The following is a 21,510-nucleotide window of genomic DNA, read 5'->3' on the forward strand; positions in this document are numbered from 1 at the left end:
TACGTTTAAGTCCTAACTCCCCCACCCCCCGGCCCTGCCCCGTCCATCCTTCCTTCCCCCCCCCCCCACCCCCCGCTCCTCGTGCGAACGCACACGCGCGCGCGCGCGCGCGCACACACACACACACACACACACACACACCAGTGAATGTGAACTTTTTTGGAAAGAGGGTCTTTGCAAATTTAATGAAGTAAAGATGAGATCATTAGGGCGGGCCCTCTATCCAGTGACTGTTTGTCCTTATAAGAAGAGGACAAGACAGAGAGAGGGAGGGAATGCAGCCATGTAAGGACAGAGCCAGAGCCTGAGGTTCTGCTGACACCAGCCAAGGAATTCCTGGGACTACCAGAAGCTGGAAGAGACAAAGAAGGATTCTCCTAGGAATTTCAGAGGGAGCACGGCTGGCCAACACCTTGATTTCAGACTGATGGCTTCCAGAACTGTGAGAGAATAAATTTCTGTTGTTGTAAGCCACCCATTTGTGGTATTTCGTATGGCAGCCAGAAACTAAGAGAGGTGGATACTATGTCTTAATTCCTCCTTATGGACTCTCAGAGTTTCCTGAAACTCATGAGCTTCGTGGTGAAGTCATGAACAAAAATGAACAATGCACACCAAGGAACTTTTGCCATGAGTGCCGATTTTTTTTTTTTTAAATCATCCCTTAGACTTGAACTATAGTCATACTTAAAACCATCATTTCCCAAGACAGACTGACTGACCCGCACTCACTAGAACCTCAGATCTGTGTTTTGTGTTCAGAGAGAGAACGAGATGGGCTGAGTTTAAGCCACCTGTATCCTCCTCACCTGGCCTCCCGATACATCGGGAAATGTTGGCCAAGCCGCTGGCTGGGCTGCAGGTGTGCTCTCCAGGACAGCGAGGCTTTCCTTGTGCAAAGCTGTGACCTTGTTACTAAGCTACTGATCTCCAATCCCAGCCAACAGAAAGGAGATTCATTTAAAGGGGTGTGCAGAGAGGAGGCTGATAAAGACAGCGTCTCTCCTCGCACCCGAAGTGAAGCAGGGCACAATTATCAGCGTGTCAATGCTGACCCCGGCCTGCTTTCAACTCAACCAGTGGACACTTGAACCGAATGCCTTTCAGGAATGAACAGGCTGGGCAGAAGGCAGCTGAATCAGCCGGAGAGCAAGTTTTTCTCATTTCTCTTTATTGAACAAACACTGCAAACCAAAATGTGGGGGGCCTTCTGAGAAAAACTTCTGAATAGAAAGAGGGGAGACCCGCTCTGAGCCCATGTTACTCTGTTTGTCTGTCTGCACCAGCATGATGGCCATAAATAACACTCATGAGTCACAAAGAAAATGCACAATCTCTCTGGAGACACAGCCCACTGTGTCTGCTGTGTCTGCAGCAGCAGGTGTACCTACCCTGTTACTGTGGGGCGGGTAGTGGCAAAACTACCATCCCTGCCACAAAAATGCAAATGGCCTATTCTTCCCTGTGCAAGTTGGAAGGGAGAATTGCCCAGCCCAGCTACTGACAAGCACGCTCACTGGTCTCCAAAGGCCCCACCCGGGCCTGGTTACAGCCTTAGATCCTCAGTCCGGAGAACCTGAGGCTCCCCAGGCAGGTGGTTTTTAAGAAAACTAATACCTGCCTTAATAGAAGGAAGTCCAGCCGAAACCGGTTTGGCTCTGGATAGAGCGTCGGCCTGCGGACTGAAAGGTCCCAGGTTCGATTCGGTCAAGGGCATGTACCTGGGTTGCGGGCATATCCCCAGTAGGAGATGCGCAGGAGGCAGCTGATCGATGTTTCTCTCTCATCGATGTTTCTGACTCTCTATCTCTCTCCCATCCTCTCTCTAAAAAATCAATAAAATATATTTTAAAAAAAAATAGAAGGAAGTCCAACCAAGTTCAGGCTTTTCCCATGACGACCACTATGAAGCTTTTTGGTAAATATTAAACATACAATTCTTCCCAAAATGAATGTGCAGGGTTCTACTTAGCTGGCACCCTAAGGTACGGGCTTCCTAGCTGAGCCTGGGCCCAGGCTGCTATTCTAAGCTGTCCCTCAGCCCAGGAGTAGCCAGGCCGCCCTCAGTGCCTTCCCACTGTCCTCACGCCAACCCCAGGAGTGAATGAGGCTTGATCAGCAGGCACAGAGGGCAATTCACTTCCACCTTCCACCTCCCGAACTCTACTAACTCTCTTATTTCCAGCTCCTACCCGATGTCCTCAACCCTGTCTTTGAGGGGTTCTTCTGCAACCCGAGTTATTTTTTAACATTTTTTAAAGTGGAAAAAAAAACAAAACCTCTAACATATATATACTGTTTTAAAAGGTAGTGAGTTTTGTCTCAAATCTGATTTAACCTTTGACCAGGAACCCAGTCATCAACAGGAATAGCAGTTCTCACATGGGTGAAATCAACACTGCGAGGGGCCTGACCCAGTGCCAGGAAATGCGCTTCCTCCCCCTCCTGCCTCTGCGGGCCGCAGGGCGTGCCTTTCATCCCTCACTTACTTCATATATGACTGTGGTCGGGGGCTCAGAACCGGTGGGCTTTTGTCTCCCAAGAGGATCAGCAAATGTGATTTGTAACTTCTTTTTTTTATTCAGACATCTTTTTAACCAAGACGTGAAAGTCAGAGAAATTTAGGGCTGTAGAGAACTGAAGAGACGATCTATGAAAATAAACCACGCATTGACAAACAGTTAAATTAATTACTGGACACGAATTACTATACTGTAGAGTCTTTCAGAAGAAGAAAGTAGATCAATATGAGCCAACGATTACAACTTCCGAAAGTGATAATGACAACAAGAAGTATGACAGTGTGTGTGACACACCCCACTCATTTTTGTAAGATATAATATGCCTATAGAATATTTCTGGAAGGATAGACGAGGAACTAGGCTAGTGGTTGCCTCTGGAGAGGGAGCTGGGAGCCTGAGATAATAGGCAGGCTGGCTTTCCACCATCTACCTTTTTACTGTTGGAATTCCTTACAATGCACATTTATTAAATCTTTTTTCAGTATTATAATATGCATAAATGTACACAAACAAACAAAGAATAGATTACATTTTAAATTTTTTACCAAGGAGAGAGATCTTAAAACTGCCTAATACCTTCATTTCACCAATGAGGAAACCGGGGTCTGGAGAATGGCCCAAGGGTGGCTCATATTGACCTACTTTCTTCTTCTGAAAGACCTCTGGCCCCGCAGTTCAGTTCCTTCTGGACTTCCACAGTATTTCCTTATTTACCGTCAGGTTCTGGTGACCCAAGGTTACCTGAAATCTACTCCCCCATTAAATGAGGCATCACTATTGTTTATTTCACTTATATTACACACTTAAAACAAGGAATTTGTGATCTGGGTATTTTTTTGTAAATCAAATTCTTATTTCCAATGTGCCACAAGAGCTGTGCTTACATGAAAAGCAAAGAAATGACCCCTAACTTGTTAGGTTTCTTTAACCCTGCCTTTCTTTGATGAGGTTTACTTTAAATAGAGCACGCTTAGAGCTCATTCGTGTCTGCAACATTTTGATCATTTTTCCTTGTGCTCTTCCGTTCTGGTCACATCAGCGCTACCTGCTTTGAAACATGAGCTCCCGAAAGCTCAGCACTGACCCTCTTATGTTGCTGATGCTCAACCAATTAATTGTGGCTCCTACAGGCATTCCAGCAGCCTTCTGAAATGACAGTCTCTGCAGCTAATGCCTCTGACACAAGGCCCAAGACGCATTTGCTATAGGTACAATTTGTGAAATTATCAGAACAAGTCGTTAGAATATATTCTTCCAACTCAGATAGGAAGCTTTATTTGAAATCCTGTTATCTGTGCCTCACTTTTTTTTCTTTCTGTTTTTTTTTTTTTTTTTTTTTTTTTACTTAACCAATGCAATACCTGAAGTGTTTTATAAGTAGGGAAATTCTAAATGCTTGGTCACTTTCAAGAAACCCATAAAATCACCACAACCATTTGGTGGTTTAGGCATTTGCCATTAGCAAAGCCCAAACCAACCCTCTATTTCTTATGCATGATATATTCATCCAAGTTAAATTATCTTCATTTTGCTAAATTCTAGCCTCTGGCATTTATAAACTCCCCGAATGGTTATTTTCTTAGGCCTTATTTTAGGTAAAGGGGCAGGGAGACAAGGAAATCTAACATGGTGTTTTTAATGCTATTTAAAAAAAAAAAAAAAGAAAGAAAGAAAGAGAAAAGCTTAAAACCAAAGTTTAAATATCTATGAATCTCAGCTTAGCTTCTTCTAGTGTTTCCCCTTTTCTGGACAGATATTAGCCTCAGACATCTTATTCTAAGGCTTTCCTATTTTTCATATTAATTTTTCTTTACCTGACCACCCATTAATTACTTGAAAATATTTCCTTCTGGCCTCCAACTGCTCAGGGACTTCCCTTAGCAATTTTCTTACATATAATTACACTGATGGGCTGTGTAACAGGTTGCATCATTATCTGAGTCAAAATAATGTTGGTGCAAAAGTAATGTCAAATCTGATGGGTCCCACCTGCTGGGATCCAAGAAGATGGTTCTAGGGGAGCTTTGCCCTTGAGGCATGCCAGAATGCCAGGCTGGATGCCCTCAAGTGGTGAGGGGAGCATCAGCCAGGGGCTCCATCTGTAGGGGCCCAATGCCAAAAAAGGCCACCAGCCTTCCCCATCACACTGGCCTCCAAAGTGCTTCCAACTTGGTACCAGAGTAGAGAAGCAGGCAGAAACCCAGCACAACTGGGCTGCCTTTGCCCTGGCGTTTCAAAGCACAGGACAATTGCTTTATAATTAGGACTCTTCCTTTTTCTAAAGCACTAAAATAACGTCCTAAATTTAGAGACTACCTTCCTTGTTCTCTCAGGTAGCCTAGCTGGTTTCTAAGATACTCTTATACCAGCCATTTCAAGTGTCAGGAAACTAGAATCTATTTCCACCTCACAGTTGAGTAAAAGGAAACAGAGTAATGAAGACATTGAGAGGGTGCAATGAATATTTTCATACATATCTTCACACATTTCTGAAGGACAACATTTCTGGAAATGGAGTTACTGAGTTAATGGCATATGCATTTTTCGTTTGCGAAAAGATTATCAGAACACCCATTATGGAAATCATTCCAATTTAGGCTCCCATTATGCATAAATGCCTAGTTCCCTCTACCCTTAATGATAACTTTTTTTAAACTTATTATTCTGATCATTTTTAAAAATAGCTTACTGTAAGTTGAATATCTTTTTATATGTTCAAGAGTCATTTTTATTTCTTTTTTTTTTTAGTCAATAATCTTCTTGTCTTTCCCCATTTTTCCATTACATTGTTGCCCTTTTATTAATTTACTAGAGACCCGGTGCATGAAATTTGTGCACTGGAGGGGGGGGGGTCTCTCTCTCAGCCAGGCCTGCACCCTCTTGCAGTCCAGGAGCCCTCAGGGGATGTCCGACTGACGGCTTAGGCCCAAGTGGGGCCTTAGCACTGCTGCGGAGGCAGGAGAAGCTCCCACCACTGCCACTGTGCTCGCCAGTTGAGAGCCTGGCTTCTGGCTGAGGGGCGCTCCCCCTATGGGAGAACAATGACCACCGGGGGCAGCTCCTGCATTGAGTGTCTGCCCCGTGGTGTTCAGGGTGCATCATAGCCACTGGTCGTTCAGCCATTCGGTCAATTTTTATGTTAGCCTTTTATTATATAGGATTAGAGCTCTTTATAAATTAAGGATATTAGTTCTTTGGTTTTTTTTTTTTTGGTTTTTTTTTTAAATATATTTTATTGATTTTTTACAGAGAGGAAGGGAAAGAGATAGAGAGTTAGAAACATCGATGAGAGAGAAACATCGATCAGCTGCCTCCTGCACATCTCCTACTGGGGAGGTGCCCGCAACCCAGGTACATGCCCTTGACCGGAATCGAACCTAGGACCTTTCAGTCCGCAGGCCGACGCTCTATCCACTGAGCCAAACCGGTTTCGGCAGTTCTTTGGTTTTTATTGTGAATTTCAATTCACTTTTTGTGTGTTTTGACTTTTTTTTAATGGTACATAAAACTGTCAGGGACCCAGGCTCCATGAGACCTGGATTTCTTTACTTTTATGAAATTTAATATATCAATCTTTTTACTTATGATATCCAGGTTTTGTGTGATAGCTAGGAAGATTATGCTAAAAGAAGACTTAAAACTCTGTTTTCATCTACTACTTTTAATATTTAAATTTGTTATCCATCTGGCATTTCTGTTGGCATAGGAAGCAAGGTAAGGATCCAATTTTTGTTTTTCCAGATGGCAACCCAGTTGTCCCAAACTATTTTTTAATAATCTTTCATTTCCTTACTGACACAAAAAGCCATCTTCACCTAAAGACAATGTTTCTGTACATATTGATGTCTAGTTCTGGATTTTATTCTGTAATATTGATCATTCTGTCTATTTAAGCCTCAATACAATACTATGTAATTATGTAATACCTGACAGTGCTAGTTCGTCTTAACTATTCTCACTTATCCTTACTATAGAGCGTGCCTTTGCTTCCATTCTATTTTCTACCGAGTTGTTTTTCTCTAGAGCTACACTTACCAGTATATATTATTTCATTCCAAGGCACCTTACTGTATTCTCTTGTTGTTTGTAATAAATAGCATATCATTTAGGACATAAGCATGTCAAATGCACATAATGATAACTCTACCTCTTGCTTTCCACATGTGTACTTTAGCTTTATTTCTTTTGTCCCAGTGCATCAGCTAGTATCTTCTGAACAATGTTTAATACAGGCAGTGGTGGGAGACAGCCTTATTTTGTTGGCAGCATGACCCCTAACATCCCATGTAATTCTGCTAGCTCTGTATTCTGAAACCCTAAGAGGAAGAGGAAAAGGACCAAAACCTAACTGCCAATTTCTAGGGGACTAGGTGAAACAGAAGCAGGGAAAATATGAAGCAGAAAAAGCTTTTCTCTAGGGCCCTCCAACTGCACTCCCCTGCTAGCACTCTCTGGGTTTCTGCTTGCCTTCTCCTCCCCTTGACTTGCCACACTCTATAGGTATGTATTTTATGGGTGACAAATATAAAACAAGGGACTAGGGTCCCATTCTAAGAATGCCTATGTGTGATTCCCTATATTATTCCTGCAAAATCTCCCCTACTTAAATTTTAGCAATAATAACCAAAACCTGCTAATCTATAATTTGCCTTGAACTACTACAGAGGTTCTCAACCTTCCTAATGCCGTGACCCTTTGATACAGTTCCTCATGTTGTGGTGACCTCCAACCATAAAATTATTTTCATTGCTACTTCATAACTATAATTTTGCTACTGTTATGAATCGTAATGCAAATATCTGATATGCAGGATGTATTTTCATTGTTACAAATTGAACATAATTAAAGCATAGTGATTAATCACAAAAACAATATGTAATTATATATTCAATATGTGTTTTCCGATGGTCTTAGGGGACCCCTGTGAAAGGGTCGTTCGACCCCCAAAAGGATCGCGACCCACAGGTTGAGAACCGCTGAACTACCAGGTGATCAGGATTCTATCAATGGATAGGTAGCAACTAAGCTGCTACAGTGGACCTTCACAAACTCTATTACAGGCACATCTGCCATAGCAGAGGAGTCTAGTCTACAGTATACAAGTACATGGTATCAGCTTGTCTCATCCAAACACTACCACGTCTATGAAAGTCTGAGTTACATCCACCCCCTTGACAAAGCTTTCCCACACCCACCCCATCCTTAGGGAGACAATGCTAGTTGCCTACCTCAATATCCATTCTCCCCTTATTCCTCAATAATTTAAGCCTCCTGAATTTTAGCTGTGTACACGACTGTCTAGAATAAAGACTGTTTCCCAACCTTCCTTAAAAGGAAGAAAGTATGCCCTTCTTCTCCCCTGTCCCCAGGAATGTGTGTATGATAGCTGGAGCTCTGGCAGCCACCCTGGACCCTATGAGTGAGGGCTGCGCTCTAAGGTTGATGAAGTGGAAAGCTGGGTGGAGCCTGGGTGCCTGACAGCTTCATGGAACAGCCGATCAGCCCTGATCAAGACTTCTTACCCTTGAGAAAATAAAGCCATTGTTAACTTGGGGTTTTTGTCACATGCAGACACACTTAATCCTAATTGTTACGTACAGACTAGAACCCCAGGAAGGGAGGCTCAGGGCCCTTTCCGGTGCTTGCACATTAGTGAGCCTTCCCTTCCCCTCAACACTGTCCCCTGAGGGCAAAGGCTTGGCAGTCCTACTCATGCCTAGTGCCTACTCCTTCAGTGTCGGGACACAGAGGACATTCAATAAATACTTGCTGAATGAGGAATTCTGAGTGACAAAAGAAATGGCAGCTAGTCTTCTGTGTTTTACACTCTGTTATCAGGAGCACATGGGGGGGAAACTTTTTCTTACCTGAGGAAGCCTGGCAATTGTTTTGTTAACTTTAATCAACTCCCTGACACTCCCTCTTGGCACAATGGGCATTATTTGAATAGCAGTACTTCGATCTCTTCTACTTCAAGGAGATGCAGCCTCAGTGACTAACCAGAAGTGATGAAAAAAATTACGGAATTCAAATGAGGGCATTCATGCAGATGGGCAAATCTCTTCTTTTGTAAAAAAATAAATTACTGTGACCCATGGTGACTATAAGAAGCTATTTAAACAATGCAGTATCTGATTCCGTCTCAGGTATAGAGACGTTTTCAACAAACATCTGTTTATTATTTTTTTATTACATTTATTTTTTTCCTTCGTGCGCTTTCCTCATTTTTCTACTCAGACGGAGATTCAGCTCTTTCCTTCAGACAAATCTTGCTACGAGTGTTCAGGTTACAGGGGCCCTTTCCTCCTTATCTCCCTCCATTCAGTACCTTCCTCATCTTTCCATGACAAAGCGTAGGGAACGTGAGAAAAAATCCGGGGACAAATACTGTAACCAGTGCCAAAGCCATGGAGGGCATCCTTTCTCTCCCTAAATCCAGCCTCTCCTCACCCGTGACTTTCTACCTGCACCTGTTGACAGGACACTAGCAGCCACGCCGATCCTATTTATAAATTACAAAATGGTGCCGGGTAGGGGCACACACGCCCCGTGCATACATGCCTTGGGCACATGGACCATCCGTGTGCATGTTATAAAAGGCACCCCCCCTTCCCTTCACCAAGTCTGGGTACCCACCTGCTGAGAGAACGAAGTCAAGGTTCAGCCCCCACTGGTCCCCAGACTAGGCGCTCGGGTACAGAACGCCAAGCAGCCGCTCGGCCTGGCCCTGCAGCTCACGTGCCACTGGCGGGATGGGAAATCAATTTAGCAGGACCAATCCACACTTTTTAAGGCAGTGGCTCTCAACCTTGGCTGCACATTAGAATCACCTGGGAATCTTTTTAAAATCCTGATTTCTGGGCCCCATCCTCCAGAAATCCTGTTTCTTTGTTATGGGGTGAGGCCACAACATTAGTAACAAAGAAACAGAATTTCCGGAGGATGAGGCCCAGAAATCAGGATTTTAAAAAAGATTCCCAGGTGATTCTAATGTGCAGCCAAGGTTGAGAACCACTGTTTTAAGGTTAAATACCAGGCTGTTAAAACGGATCAGGTGCTCCTCACGTAGTTAGGGTAATTATTGCTCCATTATTCCTCATGAGTGAGCCCTGTGTTGCAAGGCGGAATGTACTTCCTGCTGTGGGTCCAGCTCAGACCTTTGAAAACCCAGGCAGAGGTATGCCCGGGTGCCGTTTTGAGGACACATGAGGCAAGCCTTATCCTCCTACTGTCATCTCAGAGTCATGCCTGCCTGTTCCTCATCTCCTTGTGATTCCTTCACCAGAATCCAAAGCCTTTCAGTTCACCAAGGAGACCCAGATCCAAAAGGCCAACTTCCTGAAAAAGAGAACCCCCTGACTTATGGTCACAATGAGGTCTAAATGGCTGATTACAGAGAGCAAGTTTCAATGAGCTAGAAAAAGCCCATTGCATTGCTGAGTGGACAGGCAGGGAATGAAGATCGCTCCAATTAACTGCACATTTTTGCCCAGCTCTGGCCTAACTTCTGCCTCCCTCCACCCCCAGCACTCCCACTGCCTGCCCCCCCTCCCCCCAAACACACACACACCCCAAGCCAGGTGTACTCTGAAGTTGTTTATGGTCTGCAATGGCAAGGAAGATTGAAACACCTGACTAAAAAGGCCTTGGGTTCATTTGCGAATGTACTGGTAGCTTCCCACATTATTTCTGTCTCCCTAACACCAGGAATGATTGATAAATTGGCTGCAAATGTAGCTGCCCATCAATGGGAAACATATGTCTAGCCAAGGGATGGGAACACAGGGGCATCTGCTACGGAAAGCAGACACTGGATCCCACAGCTGGACGCAGAGTGAACACATCTGGCACCTTGACCCCCAAGGATGTCTCTCCTTATCTCAGGCCCTCCCTATTCCTGAGAAAGGCAGGACTTGCAGAGCCTGAACCTGAAAATAGTTTTGCCTCTTTAATGATTCCAAAGAAAGATGCCTTACCTTTCCTAATGCTACTTGGCTGACTGACTGGGGCACGGGGGGGGGGGGGGGGGGGGCGGGGAGGGGCGGGGGGGAGGATTGTCACAGTTTATGGAGGTGCTAAGAGTCCATTGAAATTCAGCTGGCCTGCCCTGGCACTGATTGACTGCACAGGATCTGTTCAGCCCTCATGAAAACTAAAGAGGGGTCCAGGGAGAAGGAGATTCCGCAGCGACAGGCATATCAACTTACTTTCCTCACTGAATCGTCCCAAGCCTTGGCCAGCCCGCATCCCTTCACTCAGGGAAGTAAAATCACTGCTGGATGCATCAAGAGGATAAATGCCCGAAATTGCTGAGGCTTTGATAAACTATCCTCCATTTAAAAAAAAAAATGGTAACTACGTGGGGGTCACAGATGTGTTAATTAACTCAATTGTAATAATTTTACAGTGTTTATAGGTATCAAGTCATCATGCTGTACACCTTAAATATATACATTTTATTTGTCCATTATACCTCAACAATGCTGGAAAAAATAAATTTAAAAAGATATTTTCTGTTAAAAAATAAACAAAAGATGCAAAATATTCCCTGTGTAAGGGGCACAGAAATAAAGACTTTACAACTACATACACAGGCTCTTCAGTGAAGAGGATTTATCACAACACCATCATGGAAAACTACAATCTGAAAGTCATCTGGGAGCCATCACCCTGTTACCATCACACAGTGTCATTTCAAAATCCCCACCTCACTCTCCTAGATAGGCAACCTTACACAAAATCAGTGCACTACATGTTTTTTGGAAGGGAAAAAAAAAAGAATAAGAAAACAAGTTATCAAGCCCAAACTTATCAAATTGCATACCTTAAATACATGTAGTGTATTATATATCATTGATGCCTCAATAAATCCGTTTTTCAAAAGTAAGTTCAATTAGCCAATTTATAAGCGTTTGAATAAACACTACTTATATTTTAATAACTCTAACACCCCCATTTCAAAATTAAAACATAAATCAAGTTTGCTCCCCATAGAGAGCACTGATAAAGAATTTGAATGTGGAGGGACCGGTGTATCCACACTGCTGGACAGTGTAGCTGGGAGAGGGGAAAATGGACGCAAGGTTACTAATAACCCAAGACAGGATGTAGTAAGTACCAGTGAGTGACTCCGACAGCACCTGTTATAGGAGTAGTGGCTTCTGACTGCGTGCGCATGGGGGAACCGAGCCATTTCGCTGTTTTAAATACAGGGCGGGCATTCCTCTCCTGGTGCTTGGTGATTGCGCTCCCACGGGCATCACCCATCCGTGTCCGCTCAGGTGGGCACAGCAGTTGTGTCACTAGGAAATGACTCTAGGGCAGTGATGGTGAACCTTTTGAGCTCGGCGTGTCAGCATTTGAAAAACCCTAACTTAACTCTGGTGCCGTGTCACTTATAGAAATTTTTTGATATTTGCAACCACAGTAAAACAAAGACTTATGTTTTGGATATTTGTTTTATATATTTAAATGCCATTTAACAAAGAAAAATCAACCAAAAAAATGAGTTCGCGTGTCACCTCTGACACGCATGTCATAGGTTCGCCATCACTGCTCTAGGTTCTGGTGACCCTGGTCTCATCCTCAGGCCAAGGAAGGGATAACCAACAGAACGAGATAAATTTAAACGATAATAACACAGATGAAACTGCTCAAGGAGTCAAATGGGGCATTAATCCCCAACATAAACACTAAAACCCAAGCAGACCTGATTAGCCTCTATTTAGCTGCATCAATTCCTACCTGGCACTCACTCTGAAAACTTCCTGACTTGGCTTACGGATAAATATGATAGAACCAATTTCCAAAGGGCAATTGAAAAAGCTTCTGGCTAAAGTTTAGGATAACTACATTACTCTAGATACTTAATCACAATTGCTTCCCATTCTGAGACAAATGAAGAGTGGCTAAAGTGAATACAGAAAGAAAACACTGTGTCTTTAAATGACATTTATAGGTTGTAATACCTAAGCTCCTAGAGTTTTAAAATCTCTAACAAAGTACCTGGAACACAGCAGGTAGTCAATAAATGACCTTTGAATGACGAACAAATAAGAGCTTTAAGTCTATAAGACAACACTCTAATTGTTTTATGTGTATTTGTCTGGTTTTCATTATACGTAGCAACAAGAGCAAAAAAACCCCACAAAATTATTCACAGCACAATATTCTGAGATTTTAACAGTGGTAACCTGACTCATATTCACATATTCTCTCCTTCGTTCGTCACCTGAGAGATGCGGGACTCATCATACAGGTATCAGCATGAAAGGGTTGTCAGGCTGAGAAGCGAATTGTTCAAGATGGGAATGAAACGAGGTTCTACTGCATAAGGCTGCTGGGAAGTCTCTATAATGTGGACATTTTTATAAAGGTTTTTCTACTATCATTCAACACCTCGATGCCTCGGGTATGTATGTTCGTATGTACCTGAGAGTGTGTGAGTGCTGTTCTAATGGCAGAAATGGGCTAAGTTTTCTCAGCCCGTCTTTATCTCACTTTCCCAGTTGGGCTCTCCATGCCCAGAGTATGTGAACACCCAACTTTCGTGTTTAACCCTGGGCACCATACAACTATTCAAATGAGCAGTTTTGAGCCTAAAGGGCCAGTGCGAGCATCACCATATATTAGCTCCTATTGGGGATATCAACAGCAGGATCTTCTTTTTCCATTCTCCCTCCTGACCGGGGAGGCGGGGCATACAGAGCCCATTCCATCAGCCTGGACACTCCAGGACCCCCTAAATTGAAAGAACAAATGTTGCCACTAGGCCTCCTAAGATTGTTAGTGCTCACCATTCAAACTCAAAAAAGTTGGCAACTTCGGGAGGTTCACAGCCCAATACCAAACCATCCCCTCATGATGTGTCTAGTGACTTATTGTTTCCAGAACAGCCAAGGCTGAGTGTATGAATGCCAGCTTTAAACCTGCACCTTCACCCTTTATCCCAACACAAACCTGTTCATCTCTGGGTCTTTCTCTTTGCCTCCCACTTAATAGTTATTACAATCGCTCTCAAAATGCTCCTTCAACTCAGAGAGAGGCTAAATCTCTTCTCGGGTCTAACCGCATGGAGTAAAAGCATGGGAAACAGGTAGAGCCTAGATTTGGAAAATAGACCTCTTGTGCCTTCTGCTTGAAGAAGACTTGACCTTCATGTTGCATAGTCCTCCGGTCAGACCTGGGAACGCTGAGCTGAGCCAGCCCTCTCTGTCCTAACGGATGGGAACCCAGATGGAGGAAGGTCAGAGTGCCCGCAGAAGTCAATCAAGGAACCCAAAGGAGGGCCCAACATTCAGCCACAGGCTCCAGGCTCCCTGCTCTTGGTAGTCACCAGCTCACCACACCCCTTCTTCATGTAAATATCCCACATCTTTCAACCCAGCACTCAAGTTCCATTTCTCCCAAGAGGACTTCGTGACTATTACAACCCGTATACCCATGAGCTTGACCTTCTTAGATCTACAATGCTTCCTACCTGCATCACATACTTGGCACTTACTACAAACAGACTTAGGTTTTAACAGATGTGCGCTTTATTTTCCTGATTGGATTGCAAATGCTCAGGACAGAATTTTCTCTAGCAACACCACCTTTCATATAGTGGACTACGATGAAGTAAGAGCTTATGTCCATGTCGGTCTTAAAGAAAAGTCTCAATCCCAGTGGAAATGCGTCATTAGGCTTCCAGTATGATGTTGTGCTTTTGGGTCTAAAATGTGTGCCTGTAGTTCAGTGTTTACAGTGAGAGATTGCCTATGGAAGTCCAAGGGTAGATTCTATCGTAGCCACATTGCCATTTACTGCTTGCATATTTATGAAAAATTATCCTTCCAGGATGAAATTTTCCATGACTGGCTTCTAATACAAAATAAGGGTGTTCCTCTCTCACTCTCTCTTTTTTTTTTTTCTTTTGGAAAATTTGAACAATATCCAGTCAGCCATGTAGAAGTTAGGCATTAATAAAAAGAACAATGACATGTTTTGTCTTTCAAAATCAATGTAACCCTTTCTTTTGAGTGACCAATTAAAAAACAACTAAATTTCAAAATGAGAAACTCAACTTGTCCAGGCCTCATCAAGGATGAACCCTGTTGATAATGAGATAATGGAATGAGAATAGAACAAAAACAATTAAAATGTGTATCTCTTTCATTTTATTTCCATTACCTTTCACAAATGCCCACAGATAGAGTCCTCTTCCCATGGCTTCTAAAATTTAAAAAATATATTGTATTTGTGAAATCTCAGAGTCAGCTGAGGTTGAGCTTAAGCTCAGAGAAATTAAAAAAAAAAAAAAGTTTCCAGAAAATTCCAGGATAAATTTCTGAGCAGTAAATAATTTAGTTATCTTGAAAGAAGAGTTCCTTCCAAATTTCCGTTAATATAGACTCTTTTGCCTTGTAACTTTTCATCTATAAAGTTTCCTCACCTTGTTTTAACACTCTGACTTACCCAAGTTCATTTTGTGCCCTTAAAATTAGAAAAAGTTTAGAAACAACTGGTCATCTTAACTAGCACAGGGATTTTTTTTTTTTTTTTTTATCTAGCAATGACTGTTACAAACATTTGCAATCTGCAGAATATAACATTGGAGAAATGTTAAAGCCTGACCCCTCACTAATGTTACCAAAATTATACATCATACTAGTAACAAATGTCAAAATAAAATTTCAAATCTTAACTTTGGTTTATCTTTATAATTTAAAAGAAAGACACTTTAATAACATTTTGCATTATATAATTCAAAGAACGACAACTGACCCTTGAACTACACAGATTTGAACTGCATGGGCCCACTTATAACACAGATTTTTTTCAATAAATATGCACAGTACTGTAAATGTATTTTCTCTTTCTAATGATTGGCTGAATGACATTTTCTTTTCTGTAGCATACTAAATTGTAAGAATATAGTATATAATGCATATAACATAGAAAAATGTGTTAATCAACTGTTATCAGTAGGCTCTGGTCAACAACAGGCTATTAGCAGTTAAGTTTTGGGGGAATCAATTGTTATTGTATATGGATTACATGTTATACATGGTGCCCTAGTCCTCATGTTGTTCAAGAGTCTATTGTATATTGTATATTCTAAACACATTTGAACATAGATAGAATATTAAAGGTTAAGAAAAAGAAAATCCAAAATTTCAATATGAAGTATTCACGTACACATACAACCCAAGAAAACCATAAGGAGAGAGATGAGGAAGGCAAAAAACAAACAAACAAAAACAGATAGATAGAAATTGCCTTGTTAGAATGAAGAAACAAAGCTTTTCCCCTGGATTAGTGGATAAACCACCAACTTGATTGATTATGTCCTCCACGATTCCTTAGACTCATGTAAAACAAGGTTAATATTCACATTGTAGAGACAGAGAAAAGGCAGGAAAAGCCATTAATGTGCTCATTCCAGTTGCCACTATGGCTTCATACCTCCCATCACACAATTCAGCTTTCAAGTGTCCTCACTGCTCCCCAGCTTAAACAGCCCTTTCTATTGGGAAACAGAATTCCCCAAGGCAGATCTAAAGCAGTCACCAAGAACCCTCAGCACCCACAAGGGCACCTGTGCCTCTGAAATGCCCATCTCAGTAAACAGCACCCCGATGCCCAAGTCAGAAAGCTGGCAGTGATCTTAGGCTCTAGCCATCCTCACCTCACATTCCATCCACTGCCAGCTCCACTTCTCCAGGCACCACCAGCCCTGCCAATTTCCCACTGCGAGCCACCAGCATCTCTACCCTGGGAACTACAACGGGGTATTTCTCAGCTTAAAACTCTTTCCCTGGCTCTCCTGTTAGCCTCAGAATAGAGCCCTAACTCACAAACTTCTATGCACCTAAGGTGGCCCCCCTCACATCCTATGATTACATTTGAGGATGAAAGGAAGGGAAAGCAGGAAGGAGGGGGGATGAGGAGGTAGGGAAGGAAGGAAGGAAGGAAGGAAGGAAGGAAGGAAGGAAGGAAGGAAGGAAGGAAGGGAGGGAGGAAAGGAGGGAGGGAGGGAGGGAGGGAGGGAGGGAGGGAGGGAGGGAGGGAGGGAGGAAGAAAAAATCAGTTGACAAAATAAATCCTACTCTTCCCCATGCCTCCAACTCACTCCCACCCACCACCCCACTTCACAATGCAGTCACATGAAACTATTTTCAATTTCTCCTTTCAGGTCTCTGCTTTAATGTTACCTTCTCCCAAAAGCCTCCCCCAACCCCGCACATCTAGATCGGGGCCCTTTTTAAGTGCCTCCAGGATATACATCACAGGCTTTTCCTACTATGTGAGAATTACCCATTTGTTTGTCTGTACCCCAATTTGAGCACAAGCCCTCTGATGTCTGGGTATGTGTCTATCATGTTCCTTGTTATATCCCCAAGTCCTCGCTTGATGCCTGGCACATGGCAGGGGCTCCCTAAAGTTTTGTTGAATGAACACATGAATGGTCTAAAAATTAAAAAAAAAAAAGGAAAGGATGGAGATATCTGATACCACCTTCCTGACTGACCACAGAAGGGTGAGCGCGCATTGCCTTTACTCCCGCCCCCTGCGAACCTGGACTGAGCTCTTCCCCAGCCCCTCCATGACCACCTTGGGCAACGAGGAATCAATGTGGGTGTCTGGTGGAGAATGCAAACGGCGAGCATGACATCTGCACCCACTGTGCCACTTCCTGACTCCCTTTGGTGCGTGGGTCAACATTTATTTCAAACAGAAGCACCCTTCTCTCTATCCACACTTCAGTCTGAAACTTAGTCTTGCCTCTTCATGTGAAAATAGAATCCTTACTGGCATCATTCTGAACTGCATGTGCTAGTGAGGAAAAGGCCCCGTATCTTTTAAGATATTATTAAAATATTTCAAAACACATTTCAACGGTTTTATTGCACATGTTTTGGTTTTTGAAAAATCTCTTTCCTAGAGCAACACTTCAATCACTGTAATACTTGCCTTGTGAGGCAAACAATGACCAGAAAGCAGGTTGCTGGGGGAACCTGCGCAGGTGAGCCATGAAATGTCAATAGAGCTGAGCACCCAGAAGAGAAGCAGTTGGGGAGGGGCCGGTCCTCAGATTGGGAATGATTCTGGGATTTATCCCCCTCCAGTGAAGCCCCATCTTGGGGCTCCCTGAACGTCCCATGGCCCAGAAGATCTCCCAACTCTGATAGTAAATAATCTCTCAAAAACAAATCAACAACTGGCATCCATGAGCCACCATGATTATAGAGCCAAGGCAGAAAATCAACGTGGAGAGGCTCACGCTTCCATGACAGAGCCTGCAATGGAGGCAGAGACTTTGAGGAAAAGCAGCAAAATGCTGTGATGCTCTCACATCCAAGGCTAGAGGTGCCCCTCCCCCATCCCGCCAGCTGGAGGTTTCCCGGTGGATGGCAGCCACCCACCTGGGCCCTCCCTGAGTTGAAGGCCAACTTCCCAAGATGCCCGGGCATTCCAAAGGGTACTGGCTAACAAGCAGAGAGGCCTGAATGCTTCTTGAGTGACCTTCGGCCCAGTCCCTCCCCATCCATTCCTCCTCCCAACCTAAGATGATGGAAGATAACCATGCCAAGTAGACCGGCAAGCTGAAAAGGAGCAAGGTTGGAGGGAAATAAGGAGCAATGAAACCAGGAAACGCACCACTGAATTTCCCCCAAACCACATGGACCTTAAAACTTGTCAGACCAGTTTAAAATTAGCCGATACCCAGGAGAATTTATTAAATGCAACTGTTATGATTCATTTAGATTCGCTCCAATTCTAAAATGATAACGCAGTGAAACGACTGTATTTACCCCAAACTGGACACAATAACCCCATTGCTCCTGATTAAAAGATTGGATAAAAGCAAAGACTTAAAAAGAGAGCTGAGATGAGCTGAAGGCTTGAGTTAAGGAGAAATGGGGCTCCCTGGTCTTCCCTGTCTCAGTAAACATATTCTGGGGGCGGAGTCTGCTTAACGTGAATCTGCAAAGTGTTTTCTCATGCTGGTCCTATTTTGTTTTGCAACATACAACATTCTGAACTGTTCTGTTTGTAATTTACGATGAAGTCCAGTCCCCAGGATTTGTCCCTGGCCAGCCAGTCACAGAAAATCCCACCTCGCCCCTTCCTTTCCCCCAACATCTCACCAGCATCGAATTGGCATCAGGTATATGATGACATGAGGAATTCGTAGCCCTGCCGGAGCAAATGTAAATCACAGCATAATTCAAACACATAAATCTTGCTACCAAAAATAATCACTTCTCTCAACCACTTCCCAGACACACCATTCGACTGCCTGCTTCACTTTGCTGTCAAGTTCATCCAGATGAGCCCAGAATCCTCCAGGGCACCAGAAGATGAGTGCCTATAGCCCACTGTAAAGCCTCCTCTCCCACCACTCTCCCTTGCAGCTCCCCCCACCCCCCGCCCCTTTTGCAGGAAGCAATCTCTCTTTTCCATTTGACTTTCCAGAAAGAAGCTGGGGTTTTATTTTTCCTTGGCTTCCAATCTGCGCTTTGGACAGTGCCATAAAATTCCTCAGTAATTTATGGCCTGTTTTTCCTTTAAAGTGGAAAAGCACTAATCCCTCACAGAGCGGGAGACAAGCCTTCCAAATGTGAAGTAATCAAGAACTATGTCCATTCGGCAGAGGTGAGTTGAACCTTCAACCTGACCTCCTGTGGGAGGTCTACACGAAGACCCTAACCCTTGACAAAGAGCATGGTGGTCTCAGGAATAGCCTAGTCCAGTGGTTGGCAAACTGTGGCTCGTGAGCCACATGCGGCTCTTTGGCCCCTTGAGTGTGGCTCTTCCTAAACCTTAGGAGTACCCTAATTAAGTTAATAACAATGTACCTACCTATATAGTTTAAGTTTAAAAAATTGGGCTCTCAAAAGAAATTTCAATCGTTGTATGTTGATATTTGGCTCTGTTGACTAATGAGTTTGCCGACCACTGGCCTAGTCACAAGTGAGTACCCGGCTGGAAAGGTTCCTCTTGACCAAAAACTCATCTGAACCTGTCACTGACATCTAAAAGTCCCCGAGGTAGAGATGTCACCCTCTGGGGGAAGGATTGCTTCTTCTACATCACTCTTCTAAAACGCCAGGCTGTGGAACTCATCATGGATATACAGGGGTGGGCAAAAGTAGGTTTACAGTTGCATTGTGACCTCCTTTTGTGTTAATAAATCTATCGTAATTATCATAGTCTGCATGCCTTTTTTCATACAAACAACTGTAAACCTACCTTTGCCCACCCCTCTACACCTCATTGTAAATAAGTTTCTCAGCCAAGAGGAACCCAGGAACCCTAACTGGGCCCCAGGCTCAGAGGGGCTCTCAAGGGTGCAAAAACCTGAAATCAATCTTTACCTCCTTGACTTTTTTTTGGGAGGGTGGGGTATTGTTGCTTTCGGGGGGAGAGGTTGCTGCAAATCAGCCCCAATGGTCACATCTTTGCAAGGAGCTTTTTCACAATCTCTTCTGATAAACACAAGGGACTGCACTATTGAAGTATGCCTTCACAATAGAGTTGATTGGTAGCAACCAGCAAGTAACATAGGATTTCTGAAAGAGAAGGAGCAAGAGTTAACTTGCACTTGGACAATATTCAGCCTGACCTGGCTCAGGAAAGAGGAGGAACCGTGCACCTCTGGCCTCAGCCCATGGATTCTATATGAACCGTAGCGTTAGCACTGCTACTGCTGTATGGAGCTGGCTAAACACAGAACAAGGATGAACCACTAGAATCTCATTTAGGGAATCCTGCTAATGGGGTCCTATTTGCACTCCTAGTTTTATATAAAATCATTTGCCCAAGTCAGTTTCTCTCCCTTCTTTAGAGTCAGATGCCTATAAACACTTGGGATTCTACTTTTAAAAACAAGGTCTGGCCTTACTGATTACAAGATTAATGAAAATTAATAATGACCCTTTCCTGCACACATACTTATCTCCCTTGGTCAACAACCCTAACCATGTAGTATCTGCATTAAATAGTAGGGACTAGATTCTTAAGACAGTACTTCCCAAATGAGTTCAAGAGATAGAAGTCCCCAAAACAGTCTTGCATGATCAAATGTGTTTGGGAACACTATTCACTCAATTGCCATCCTGGAGACTAATGGAAATTAGCATATTTAAGACTCTTAGAAGTCCTACAAGAAATGTTTAGCTTTACTTAATCCAGTTTCCCAAATCTACATGATTATGGCATTCCTTTTTTTGAATGTGTCTGACCTATTAGCTTCTGTTATTCTGCAGAACACATTTTGGGAAACGCTGCTCCGACTTAAAAGGAAGTATCTTACCATCTCAGCAGACTGATTTACTAAGTAAATGCATCCTGACACTTAGAGAATTCTGGAAGTAATGGAAGCAAAAAGGGGAATTTTTTTTTTTTTTTTAAGAATCATTCCCTATCATGGTTTTTAACATCTCTTTGACAAGTAAAGACCAACCGCTGAGAGACAGGCAAATGGACATCTCAACCAAACAGACAAGTTTCAACTTTTATCAGCCCAAAGGGTGGTCTCATCAACTACCCCAACCTCAATCAACAGCTAAAGAGCAAACTGAAAACATAAATTAAAAAATCAGCCTCCCTTAGTGAAGGTTCTGGATACACAGTATTGGCATTAATTATGACCAATAAACTGTATGGATGGACGGATGATGACAGAGGATGACAGTGTGATAGCTGAATGATGACTGGGTCAGTGATATAGTCACACAGCGTCTTACTAGGAACAGGAAACTGGTTTTCTCGTAGTTCCTCTGTCTATACTAAATTTTTTACTTTGATCAAGTCGCTTAAGTTTGTGTTTTTATATTTTCCAATCTATACGCAAGAAGTTAATGAGTACATTGATAGCTATTTTCACATTCTTTCAATTGGAGGAAAAATGTTCCATGGACCTTTCCCCACCTGATTCCCTAAGAGAAAAAGAGAAAAGGAAGGGGAGGAAAAGAAAAGGGTAGGAAGGAATTTTAATTTA

At 43.1% G+C, this 21,510-nt stretch overlaps 1 protein-coding gene across 2 annotated transcripts in view; it reads right to left on the reverse strand.

Annotated features, from left to right (window-relative positions):
• PRKCE (protein kinase C epsilon) overlaps positions 1-21,510 on the reverse strand; it is a 444,584-nt gene that overhangs the window by 402,839 nt on the left and 20,235 nt on the right. The gene's annotated exons all lie outside the window — the stretch shown is intronic.

Source organism: Myotis nattereri (assembly GCF_964212035.1).
Source record: "Myotis nattereri genome assembly, chromosome: 10".
Taxonomy (NCBI): Eukaryota; Metazoa; Chordata; class Mammalia; order Chiroptera; family Vespertilionidae; genus Myotis; species Myotis nattereri.